Genomic DNA, 12,359 nt, shown 5'->3' on the forward strand with positions numbered 1-12,359 from the left:
CCCGGCCCGGGCTCCGCTCCCGGCCCCGGCCTCGGAGAGCGCTTCAAGTTGGAGGAGGGAAAGGAAAAGATCTAAGCAAGCCCTTCTCGCAATGCATTAACTGTTTCCAAAATCTACATCGCCGCTTAATTAAATATGTTATCCTGTTTATAGGATCTGTGGCTAATTATTTAGAGTCGTTTAATCTACGCGATTTGCACGTTAATTAAACAGCACCGGGCTGCATTGTGCGCGCTGGCAGCGCAGGCAGCGCCTGCTAGGGGCTGCCCGCAGCCCTGCAGCCCCGCTCCCCCGGGAGCCGCGATTTGGGGAGGGGGGCCAGGGATATAGGAAGAGGGGATGACTTTCCCGGAGCAGCAACGAAAGCCCCGGGGACGTGTGGGGGGGTGGCGAGTGGCTCGCACGGCGCCCGGGCTGCCCGCGGGCCAAGCGGCGGGTTCATTTATTAAAAGATCAAAAGATGCTGCGATGCTCCTGGCAGGGGGGCGGGTTGCGGCCTGGGGGGGACCCACTGGGGTGGGGGGGACCAGCTGGGACGGAAAGGACCTGCGAGCGGAGGGGAAGCCGTGGGGCGGGGGGACCCCCTAGGATGAGGTGGGACCTGCTGGGACCGCGAACCCCCCGTCCCAGCGCCAAGTGCTGGAGCCCCTTCCCCCGCCCTCCCCCCATCCGTCCCCATCTGTCCCCCTCGGCGCTCGTGTGTTTGGGCCTTTGTGTCCCGGCCTCGGGGCCGCCCCGCTCCCGTCTCCTTCTGCCCCATTAACCCACGGCACGAGCCCCGGCAACAAAGCGCTGACACCCGATCCGCCGCTTATTGAATCCCCGTTGTTCTCTCGCCTAATTCCCCCCGCCCCCCCCCCCCCCGGGGAGGGCGGGGGGACTGGGCCTTAATGGCTAAAAAACGAACTGCCCCAGCACCCCAGTGCAGCAGGACCCGGGAAAGCTCCTGCTCTTCCTCCCGGGGAAATTTAGGGCCTTTAAGGTTTGTCCCCAGCAAAACCGCTGCCTATCCTCGTCCCAGGCATGTCAGGAGGAACCGCAGGGCTTTTAAAGAGGGGATTAAGAAAAGTGGTCACTTTTGACTCGGTAGGAAAAATCCCTCCATGACGGTAATGAAAGCCTGGATGATATAAGTATCTTCTGGTTCACAATAGCAATTAATATGGTAATATTCCACTATTAAAGATGCTAACATTAAGATGGAACTCGTACATGGTTAAAACATTTAATAGAGGGGAAAATGCATTCCTAGAGTATCAGGTAGCAAAGTCAAATGGAGAAGGGGGGAGTGAAACTCTCTTAAAATAACAAAGAGCTGTGTATTTTTTTTTAAAGGTTTTTAATATTTCCTTGCCCCTCATGAAAAACTGGCACTGTTTTGAGAGGCAGATAGTAGTAGTGCTGAGTATGGGAGCTTGTGCTGGGTGTGGAGCTGTTCTCATGGTACCTTGGTCCAGGTCCTGTTTGGAGTTGATGCCATGGGGTCCACCTGCTTCTGCAGTGACCCATTGGCCTCCACGCTGAGCCCATGGGCCCTCCATTGGCCCATGTGCTGGGACAAAGATGCCAAAAGTTGGGTCGGAAGGGGTGTCTAGAGAGTTCTAGGCAAATCTCTGCTCTGGCTGGGGCTACTTTCAGAATGAAGCCGTGTTCTTCATGGCCTCACTCAACAGAGCTGGCTCTCCCCTAGGATGAAGGTGCCACATGCTCATCCGTGTTTGATTTCCCAGGTATACTCAGAATTCTTTGGGAATTGTCAAGAACGTGCAGTGTGCCCCATTCATGTGGAGTGAAGGACAGACTGATGTGAGCTCTTGCGGCTTTGGGACACCAGCTAACCCGCACAAGAACCTGCAGCAACCTGTCTCCCAGCCCCAGGTTTGCCATGCAAAGCTAATCGCATGCAAATGCCCCAAATCATGCTTGTATCATGAGACGTGGTAGAGGACAGACAATATTATACAAAAAAAAAAAGTTCTTTTCATGGGTTTTCATTTAACTATTGAACAGTTTGGGGACAAATTAGAAGGTACTTATATGAACCTGAATAAGCTAAAGTAGATGTTTTTGTTATTTTAAAAACCTTTTCCTTTTTTTTTCAATTAAAAAGTCAGAATTTAAGCTTTTGCTTTTCAGTAGAGTAAAGGTAATTTGCAAAAATAATGGTATGATAGGAATGGAGGAACCTTTCAGTGGATCACTTGAAGAAGCAAATATTTACCAGCTGGCTCCAATGATGTATTGGAGACTGCTGTACAGAGTATAGTCTTTATCCTGCATACAGCTCTGCTGACTTCATCAAATCAGCTCATTTACATCTAACAGCTATTTTTTTTTCTCTGAAATGTAGCATTCCCAGGAAAAATAAATTGTCTTCTAAAGCTTGCATTTTTGTATGGTTTATTTAAAAAAATCTGGCTGAATCCATGGATTCATTTAGGTCATTTAGCCTTTAGTCTAACAAACCACACAGGTGGGCCTATAAATTCTCAAACCATGGATTTAATGCCAGGCTTGAAGCTCAGCAGATATTTGGAGGGGAAGGGCTGCCACAGTGGCTTTTGCTCAGCTGGTCTGGCCCTTGCTTATCTGCTGAACTGGAGCATGTTTGCATCCCTCAATGCTCAGTAGGTGAGCAAGTGTGAAGAACAGCTGTCTGAAGAACTTCTTGCTCAAGTATTTGGGAAGCTGTTGGTCTTTGGAGCTGTTGGTCTTTGCTGCAATCTGTTTGTCTGGAGGGGAGTGCAAATACAGGTAACAGTATCCAAAATGCATGTGATCATTTGTCCTTCTTCCTCACGAAATAGCTTATGTTCACTGCGCCAGACTTCTTCCTTTCTTGTCCCTTGATATGGAAAAGTTGCACAAAAGAAATAATGCTTAATGTTAATCTTCTGAAGGGCTGGCAGCTGGTTCAAAGTCCTGCAACACATGAGGTGAGTTCTCCTGTTCACCACCTCCTCTTGTTACTGTTAGGCCAAAACTGTAAAAGAGAGAGTGAAGATGTATGAGCACCAGACCAATAATACTGGCCTGTTCAAGAGAAGACATGACTGTCCAGAACTGCCCCATGTTGGGGGCTACCCTTCTCTCTGATGTGCTGCTGAGGATATTCCATAAGTTACGCCAAGCAGATCAAGTCACATTAGCAAAAGCTTCGTGCTCAACTTCCCAGAGTTAATTCAGCTTATCCTGACTAAGCAGGTAAGGAGCAAACACACGAGCCATGCAACCAGAAGGTCTGAAAGGACAGTGACCCCAGGGCAGGGAGGGTCAGTGCAGGCATGGAGATCTCTTCAACTGGAGGATATGTGTTTTTGCCAGCCCCTTGACTTATGTCTTTATCACCTTTCCCACAACCTTGTCTCAAAACAAATTTCCTTGTAACAGTCTCTAAATTGGATCTGTTGCAATTAATAATGCAGGGACAACATGGCACAGAGCAGTTGATCAAAATAGAAGAATATGCATGACAGAAAAAGAATGCAGTAACAGAGGCCACTATTTGACTCCCTTTCTTTTCCTTCACTCTCTGTTTTTATTTTAATAGTAGATGAAGTTCAAGACTTCAAGGAAATGTGGATCCTCCACACAGGTGACTACTGTGGTCAACATGATGGGAAAGCTGAGGTGTAATCTGTCCCTGCAACTCTGTTCCCAGGTCTGTCACTGAAGGGAGTTCACTGAAGGGTTGTCCAGTGTATTTGGGTCTTGTTCCTTGCCTTTTGGTCTAGTCAAATTGTGATCTCCTGGTGGATCTCCCCTGCTCTGGCACCAAGTAAACCCAGCCCTGCAGGCAAGGGGGCTTTGGTAGCAAGTGCAGTGGAGGCAAATCTAATGTAAAAAAGGAAGTAATCATAGGGGAACGAGCTGCTTAAAATCATCAGTGGATGATACTGCAAAGGGAAGGCAAGGTTTAAAACGATAAAGTCAGTATAAAAATTGGGAATGCAGAAAGGGGAAGTCAATTAGGCAAAAGAAATGCTTGCTGACGGAGGTCGCTGGGCCGAATTCCTAAAAGGATTCATGAATCGACTAAAAATACCCTTGGGATAGTTTGAGCACGGATTGAGTTACTGAAGGGCAATGCCCCAGATGACCCAGGAGACCCCTTCCAATCCTACAGTATAAACAATGACGCTATTAACATTTGTACTAAGTACCTGCTAGGGCTCCTTGCCTCTGTGCATTGCACCACTGCTTCCATAAGTTGCCCTGTTACTACTGGAGAAGCTGAGAGGCCAGGACAGAGCCTGAGGTTTGGCTCTTTGCTGTGTGTGAGATGTGCTCTGCTCCATGCCTTGGCCCGGAGGGGCTCTTTTAGGCCCTAAGCAATTGCTCTGGTTTCTTATCCCTAAAATCACCCTTGCAGCCAGGGAATTATGGAAAATCCTCACAACAGTGGTAGGAGCAGTGGGAGGCCAAAAAGATCAGTGGCAAAGCCTGCCAGAAACCCTGCAGAGCTGAAAAGAACAACAGGAAGGCTGAAGAAAATGTCCACAAAAGCAGAGAGAACTTAATGGCCGAGTAATGCCAAGGAGGCACTCGTAGGACATGCAGGGAATAAGGAACAAGCTGGGGAATTTGCAGGCAAGTATGGCAATTGCAGAAACCAAGCCAAGGGCAACTTAGGGGACCAAAGGAAAACCCTGCAGAATTTTGAGCCCACATTACCAAATCCAGCAGGTCCCATGGGATGTATCAGGAGGCCCTGGACAACGTGTTATCATAGGTGTTATATACCATCCCACCAGAGAAGGAATTATTGACATACAAATCCCAAATGCTCTAGGGAGCCTGTGTGAGGTGGTTGTGCTGACCAGGCAGGAGAAGTATATATATGTATATATTTTTATTAGTCCCCTCTCTTTTCCTTAACTTTATTATTCTGACTAGATTTTCCTGAAATGACACCTTCCCCCACCCCTGCCTTTAGTGTCTCTCCTTGGTGTCACTTAGGGGCACCATCCTCTTCCCGAGAGAATGGGCCATAGTTGCACTTCTTGCAAGTAAATTTGTGCCTAATACAGAGGCAAAAGTCTAGCATGTAATTTAGGTATTGAGGAACGATATGAAAACAAGGTTAGGTAAAAACACTCACTATCAAAGCTTAATTATGCATCCACAGGCTGAGGCTCATTATTCATCCTCCAACTTGGAAGCAAATTAGTCTAATGAAGCCATGAAGAGAAATACAGAAACAATGTATAGGCTGGAGAATATCTGTGTTTGTATTCAAATGTCAAAACCAGCAAGGAGTTCTGGGCGCTATATTTATCCCCAGGACCAGGGGTTCCCTGTACGTGCTGGCATACTAAGAACATTTTATAGAAGGGAAGCAGCTTATATGTGTTAATCTAATGGTGTTTCATTGGAAACTAAAGGTGGTCAGATGCTAGGGAGCTAAAGAAAACCATACCCCAGTGTCACCTGCCACTCTGTGTCACATAAATGTGACGATGAATTTATCCCTGACTCCCTGGTGACAGCCAGCTTAGCCCCATGAAGAGTTTGGTGCCAGGGACATACAGCAAAAGTGGAACCAAATCCCAGGTGCTGGGAAGTAAACCAATAACTACCTATAGTGAGATGGCAGCTCTCTGTGGGTTTATTGTTTAAGTGTTTAAGAAGCTGAAGAATATAATTAAACTGCCCGGGAATGTATAATCACAGCAAGGAAGCCCTTTTGTCCTATTCCTTCCCTGCAGAATTTGGGGAGAAATGAAATTGCATCATAGGAAAGGGACTTGATAGGCATTTAATTACTAGCTGTGATGTATTTGATGAAGCCCTCAATATCTCACTGCCACCAGGCCCAGTGGCTGTTTTGTAGGAAAGGCTGGATGGCAGCAGTGACGGACCGGAACGTCTCTCTGCTTCTCAGCTCCGCGTGAGTTTGGAGTGGTCGCTTTGGCCATCTATAAAAGTCACCTATAAACTATAACTCCCAGCACAAGTGGGAGAAGTCTGGGATTAGGGACCGTTAGGGGTTTATACACAGCACACCGTGGCAAGCTTCGTGATATATAGCCCAGGTCCAGGCGCTGCAGCAGAGCACAAAAGGTTCAAGCGACCATGCCAGTACCAGAGAACAAGTCCCTGTAGGCCTCCAAGTAAGCCATTCTTACCGTTTTATTCTCTCTCCTCCATCCTAATGTGCTTAACTATAAATGACCCCTTTATTTTTTTATATCTCCATTTCATTTCTTTTCCCACCTTCCAAGGAAGCAGTAAAACAAGAGAGCGGAGAAGCGGAGCTCTTACTGCAAAGCGAGCTCCAACACAGAGCGATTCTGGGGAGCTCACGGCACTCACTGAGTGTTTGCATCGGTACAAGGAGACTTCGGGCTCTTCCTCCAGGATTCAAGTCCTTATCCTGCTCCCAGGTGGGTGGCATCTGGCTCTGGGGATCAGACAAGCCCAGAAAGAGATGTTTCCTGGCTGACCTTTGTACTTATTTCAGTTTTGCTGTTTATTTTTTTATTGCATGCTGTTCTGGGGTTCCTTACAAGGACGACAGAGCTGGAGTGGAGACAACCCCAGCCGAGCAGGGACCCCCAACGCAGCCCCTCCATCGTGCTGTCTGTCATCTCCAGAAGACACTCAGCCACCATGGGCACAAGGACCACGGCTTGCTGTATATTAGTATAATTTTTAAAGGTGCCTTATTGTATTTATTTGCTATGTGCTTAAACATTTATTATTTATATTTAATTTTCCCCGACTCAAAGGGGCATCGCTGGTGGCTGAGTGTCTGCAGATTCAGTGCAGCTCTTTCACACACTTATTTATGTAACCTTGGCCTCCCTTGAGGGGCTCCCATTTCACGATGTGCCATCGGCCTCTTAATTGGCCTCACAGATCACGCCTTCTCCTTCGGCTCACCCAGGTTCTTGTGACTCATAATTTCAAAATATTAAATGTGGTCGAAACAAAAGAGTACTGTGAATTAAAGCTGGAGAGTTTCTCTCCTTCCTAAAGCTTCCCTGTCGATTCTCCCTTTGGGCAGGTCTGAGGCTTGGCCTGTGCTGCTTGTCTGCAGCATGAGTGGTCTGGGGGCGCAGCTGTAATCCTGAGTGGTGCTGGACACACCAGTAGGTGCATGGCGCTGCTGGCTTGCCTGGCTTTGCATCCCATCCAAATCTTCTCAATAAGAGTGTTTGCTGCTAATAAAACTCCAAAGGCCTGGAGAACACAACCCAAGGAGGCTTTTGGAGGGGCCATTAAGTCCCTCGGTTAAAGATGCTGATGTCCTTGGTACATTATTACCCAGTTGCTAACTGCTTGGATTTAAAGGGAAGTTTCACTCCCATAGGTAGAGCTATTCCATAATTAATGGATTTATACCTTCTCCTTAAATATATCACTGGCCACACTTGGAGCTAGAGTTTGAGAATAAACATTGCTATGCCGGGGCTGTCATCTGTGAGTAATCACAGACCTAATTGAAGCTGGCCAGACTATTAAATAAACATCTAGCATAAACAAGGGAGCAAAGAAAGACCCTTTGCTTCAGTAAGGAGGAAAACAATGGAAAACAGTGCCTAAATCAGGGCCCAGTAAGGCAAAGGTGGAGGGCATCCGGGCAATGCGTCTTCCCACCTCGTGCCGCTAATAGCTGGGTGAACCCTCGCCAACCCTCCAGGCCAAAACTCGGGCAGAAATCCTCCTCCCAGCATTGACTGCTGCCTAATCGCTCCACTGAAATGGGCAACGATACAACCTTCTGCGGCGTTCCTTGTGTTCCTCCGGGAATCACCTAATCCTCCGCGTTGTCTGCCAGTTTCCTCCTGTCCTTGGGTATTCCATGTGCGGAGCAGGCTGCAGTTTTCCAGCCGCTTGCTGATGGTGGCTTTGCCACTCGCCACGGGGACACATGTCACCCGTGACTGTGCATCAGGGCAGGGAAGGCAGAATGGGGTCACTTATTGCCCCAAGAGCCCCCCAGGGCAGTTTGTGGCTTCCTTGTCCCGTTGCCGGCTGTGCAGGAGCGGAGCTGCTCCTAGGGATGTGACACAAAGAGGGTGACGCACTGGAGGGGCACACTCAATTGTGCTCCGAGGTGCTGCAGCCACAATGATATTTTTCCTGCTGACGGTGTCCATGTGTCTCCCCACTATCACTGGTGTCCCGCTACACCACGGCGTGCACACTGTCTGCTCCAGGAACACCCACATTTTCCGGGGAGACAGGGTGCCCGGCCTTCCATGAGTAGCTTAAGGAAAACACTCTGCTCATGATCAGTGTCTGCATGAAGGAGACGTATGGTTTCAATTCTGTCCTTGAGCAATGGATCATTTAATGTTGTCAACACATATACATCCTTCTCAAACATCCCACTGAGAATTTCTAGGGACTGCAGACAGCGCAAAGCTAGCGATACTGCGGCGGCTTCATATTTGTTTTCAGATTCATGTGCTTTTTTGAATACTAAAGCTTGCATAATTGCTGATGAATTTCTAAGCAACTTCTTCAAAGGGACAGAGGCACATCAGCAGTAGGGATGCTGGTGATGGAGAGGGAACAACGTCTTCTGATGACTTGTGGTTGCCCAAAACCAGCTCAGAGATGGGTCATGGTGCTGGAGGAGCTCCAAGAACGGGCCAGGTTGAAACCTCCCAGCTCCTCACGTGGCTGAACATATTTTCTCCCTGACCATTGGGCACCAGGGATGCACTTCCCTAACAGTCCCTGATTCTAGACACCTGCATTAGAAGCACTTTGGTGCTCCATGCATGTTGCCAGGGAAGCCTGTGCTGATCTCCTGCCCCACCAAGCAGTGCCTGGCTCACATGCACAGTGAGGGATGTATCTGGAAGCAGGGCAAGGTGCAATGAAGCTGGTTTGGCAGGTGAAGGGTTACTGTTTTGCTGCCTATCACAGGGCTCATCTGGGCAGGGTTATAAAAGGAGTGGCTCCTGCTCTTTCTTAGCTGGTTGAAGTGGAGTTGCAGCTGGATGGGGTTAGTACCTTCTGCTTGGAGGGGTTGGGCTGGGGAAGCAGCTTCGGCTCGAGGAGAGGGATAGGGTGGTAGCACAAGCCTTAAGTGCTTCTGGGCCTGGTTCTTGCTCATGACAGCTCTGGCTGTCCCCTAGTATCCTCTCTGACTGCTGTGAGGAGCAGAGAGCATCAGGTCCCACATGGTGCTGCATCCAGGCACCTGGTCAGCCAAAGCCCATTTGCTGTGCATGTATTTATTATCCAGGAGCCCAGGGTAATTACTTTACAGCTCTGACCACTAAATATCATTTGTCTTCTTCCAGTAGGTCCAAAGCTTTATGAATTTTATCTGACGCTTGCTCCCTTCAATTATTTGCCATCAGAAAAAGTTTACTGTTGCTGCTAAAATATCAATTTGCCAGAGGTTGCAATACATTTGCTCTCCACCTCTGTAATTTACAAACTAATGTTCCATGATTAGAAAGAAAAATGGCTAATAGGAGAAATATTCATGCAAAATCGATACTGAATAAGATGCTGCCACCTTTTGGCTTACCCTAATTCTACATCTGGGGTCAAGTCCACCCCTTGGTGCAAATCATCTGTGGTGAGAACAGCCAGAGGAGTGGGGAGCTGCAGTGGGGCTGGGGGTCCCTGTGACCAAGGACAGGGGTAGGGAGCGTGGGGCAGAGAGGAGAAGTCACTGCAGGATCTGCATGCTCTATCAAGAAGAGATCATATGTAGTTGTACTTCAGCAAAGCCTGGGAAAGCTTCTTTCCTGAACCCCCAGAGCCAACACGGGATTTCCTAGCGAGTCTTTTTCTTCTTCCAGCTACCTGGAAGGCTGTTCCTGGAACTAGGCTGCAGATTTGTCCATGCCAACGTGTCTGGAAAATGTGGTCTGCGATCTGGTAAGACTCTGCACACAGCTGGAGATATCTAAGCAAGTTTTGAATTGGATGCTAAAGAGCCTTGTATGCAACCTTCATCCTACCTGGCTGCAGTAAGCTTGTTTAGACAGTACGTGACACAGTGGGGCTTGCAATATATTAGTTAGGTAGCTGTTGAATGTACTTAGTCTTCAATTAAACATCACTGTAATGGGTCATGGAGTCCAAATACTAGTGTGCTTTCAAAAATATATACCTATCTATATATATATTTGTAGTAGAGGTGTTAAATGCTACAGCACAGCAATTGCAGGGCTGCTCTGTCTCCTCACCCAATGACACAAGGCTTTTACATCTGAATATCAGAAACTGCATGATCAAAAGCTCTTAGGATTCTGCAGTTGTGGGATTTCCAGCAGAACTTGCTATTTCGCTCCTATCTTGCCCCTTTGTTTCCCAAGTCTAGGGCAGAGCCTGAATACTATAATTGCCACCTGGATTTGCTTTGCTCACTTCCAAAGGAACTTGTTTGAATAAATTGAATTGGCAGATGTATTGTTCAGCTGCGCAGCGTTGTGTCAGGAATAATGTAGGTATTACTGGTGTATTACAGTGTTGAACGCACTGCCAGGGACGGCGAACTGATTCAGGAGAGCTCACTTTGAGCAGTTTCCTCCTTTTCTTCAGAAAAAAAAGTTCACTTTTTTTTTTGGCCAGTTGCTTGATGCTGTAAAACAAGAGCAGATGGAACAAGTTATAGCAGGATATATCCTCAACATGTCCAGTTGTTCTCCTTTGTTGGGGAATTTTTCTGCTGATAGAGGTTCCTATTGCTCCTATTCCTATTTCCTCTGTTAGGTGAGGCCGGGATGCATCCATTGCTTGGACCATCCAAAACCAGTCTCCCTGGCTTCAGTGGGATCGTGCTGTGGTCAACACAAGGTCTGTGTCAGTGCAGCTCAGGACAATGTGATGGGGTCATGCAGGTTCTGCAGAACACTGTGTCCAGCTACAGGACTTTGCTCAGGACCTTGGTTAGGTTGTGGGAGCTCAGGGGCCACTAGCCAAGACAGTGGATGTTGGGTGAGATCTCTGGGTGAGGGACACTGCAGAGTCCAGGCTTGGCTGTGCATGAAGTCCCTTTTGTCGTTGTGATATGGATTTGTTGTTGGGCTGGTTCTAGCACAGACTATCCTCTTCCTCCTTGGAAGGAGGATGCTCTGTAACACTGGGCAGGCACTCAGCTTCCTTCCCTGTCCAGGCTTTTGAGGAAAGAGGGCTGCTCAACCCACTTCATTCTGGAAAAGAATGAGGATTTTAGCGCCATATGTGCCTGGCATGTGGTGGAATCAACCCCACAGAACTCAGCATGACTCAAGAAGGATGCGGCATCGGGGACCCTGTTCCCAGTGTTTCCTTGCGGTGAAGGGGCCGCAATGTTGCCCGAGTTTGGGTGACCCGCTTCAGCCCCTGCCCTGAAACCCACTTGGAGGCCCAAGCTCTGCAGGATTAATGCAGCGTGGGTGCAGGAGAGTGACCCTGTGCAGCGGGTTAGCAGTGACATGGTGCCACCTCGTGGCACACGCTTCCGAATGTCACACAGCGTCCTTGTTGGGGGCCACCTCTCTAAGGTGACCACTGTGCTGCAGGTAACCCTGCACTGGCAGCTTCCCCAGGGCTGGTTGGTGCCGTGGGGGATGTGGCCATGCCGGGACAAAGCTGAGCAGTGAGTGTGTGGTTAGGAATGACGGATGAGGAGCTGCTCCCTATAAAGCATCAGATAGTGGGAGCTGTAGCTCTACCCTGCAGCTCAAGCTGCAAAGGAAGGTATGACCCAAACCTCAGAGCCTCCTGACTCAGAGCCACCTCTTTAAGAGACTATTTCTTTAAAGCCATTTGCCTACAATAGTGCCTTGTGGATCTCCTTCCCCGTTCCACTATCCTCCCCCAGGAGCCATCCACCTCCTTAGCACTGCTAGGACTCCCTCGGCCTCTGCTTACACTACAGGTGGATTTGTTCCAATTCTGCAACTATAACACAAACCAAGCACCACTTAAGAGGGTTCAGTGTGTTTCTCGGTGATGGTGATGAGGAAGGATGGCTCCATGTACCTATGGGAAAATACCCAAGCTGAGGCTTGGCACTGCTGTCAAGCCAGCATTGGTCACAGTACTTGGAGAGTCTCCATTTTCAGGGAAACCATTTAATTCAGCACTAGCAGCACAATGAATAAGCAGGATTTGGGATCTGACTTTGATTACTGATTTGTATCGTGGTGGGGCTGAGGAACTCTAGGACTGCTCAGTCATGGCCCGGGACCTCTTGCGCTGTGTACAGCACAAACAACAGCAAGACAAGCCCAGAAAAGCCTGTAACTGAGATTTCTAATCTGATTTCTGCTAAGTATTTGTAGATGATGATATAAGGCATTGGGGTTTGATCTGTGATCAGAAATCACCTGATAAGGGATTTATTTTTCCACTGCTATTTGAATGGCTATCACAGCATTTCCCATCTTTTGAGACAG

The sequence above is a fragment of the Nothoprocta perdicaria genome, unplaced genomic scaffold, assembly GCF_003342845.1.
Source record: "Nothoprocta perdicaria isolate Ctin4 unplaced genomic scaffold, notPer1 scaffold_12, whole genome shotgun sequence".
NCBI classification, from domain to species: domain Eukaryota; kingdom Metazoa; phylum Chordata; class Aves; order Tinamiformes; family Tinamidae; genus Nothoprocta; species Nothoprocta perdicaria.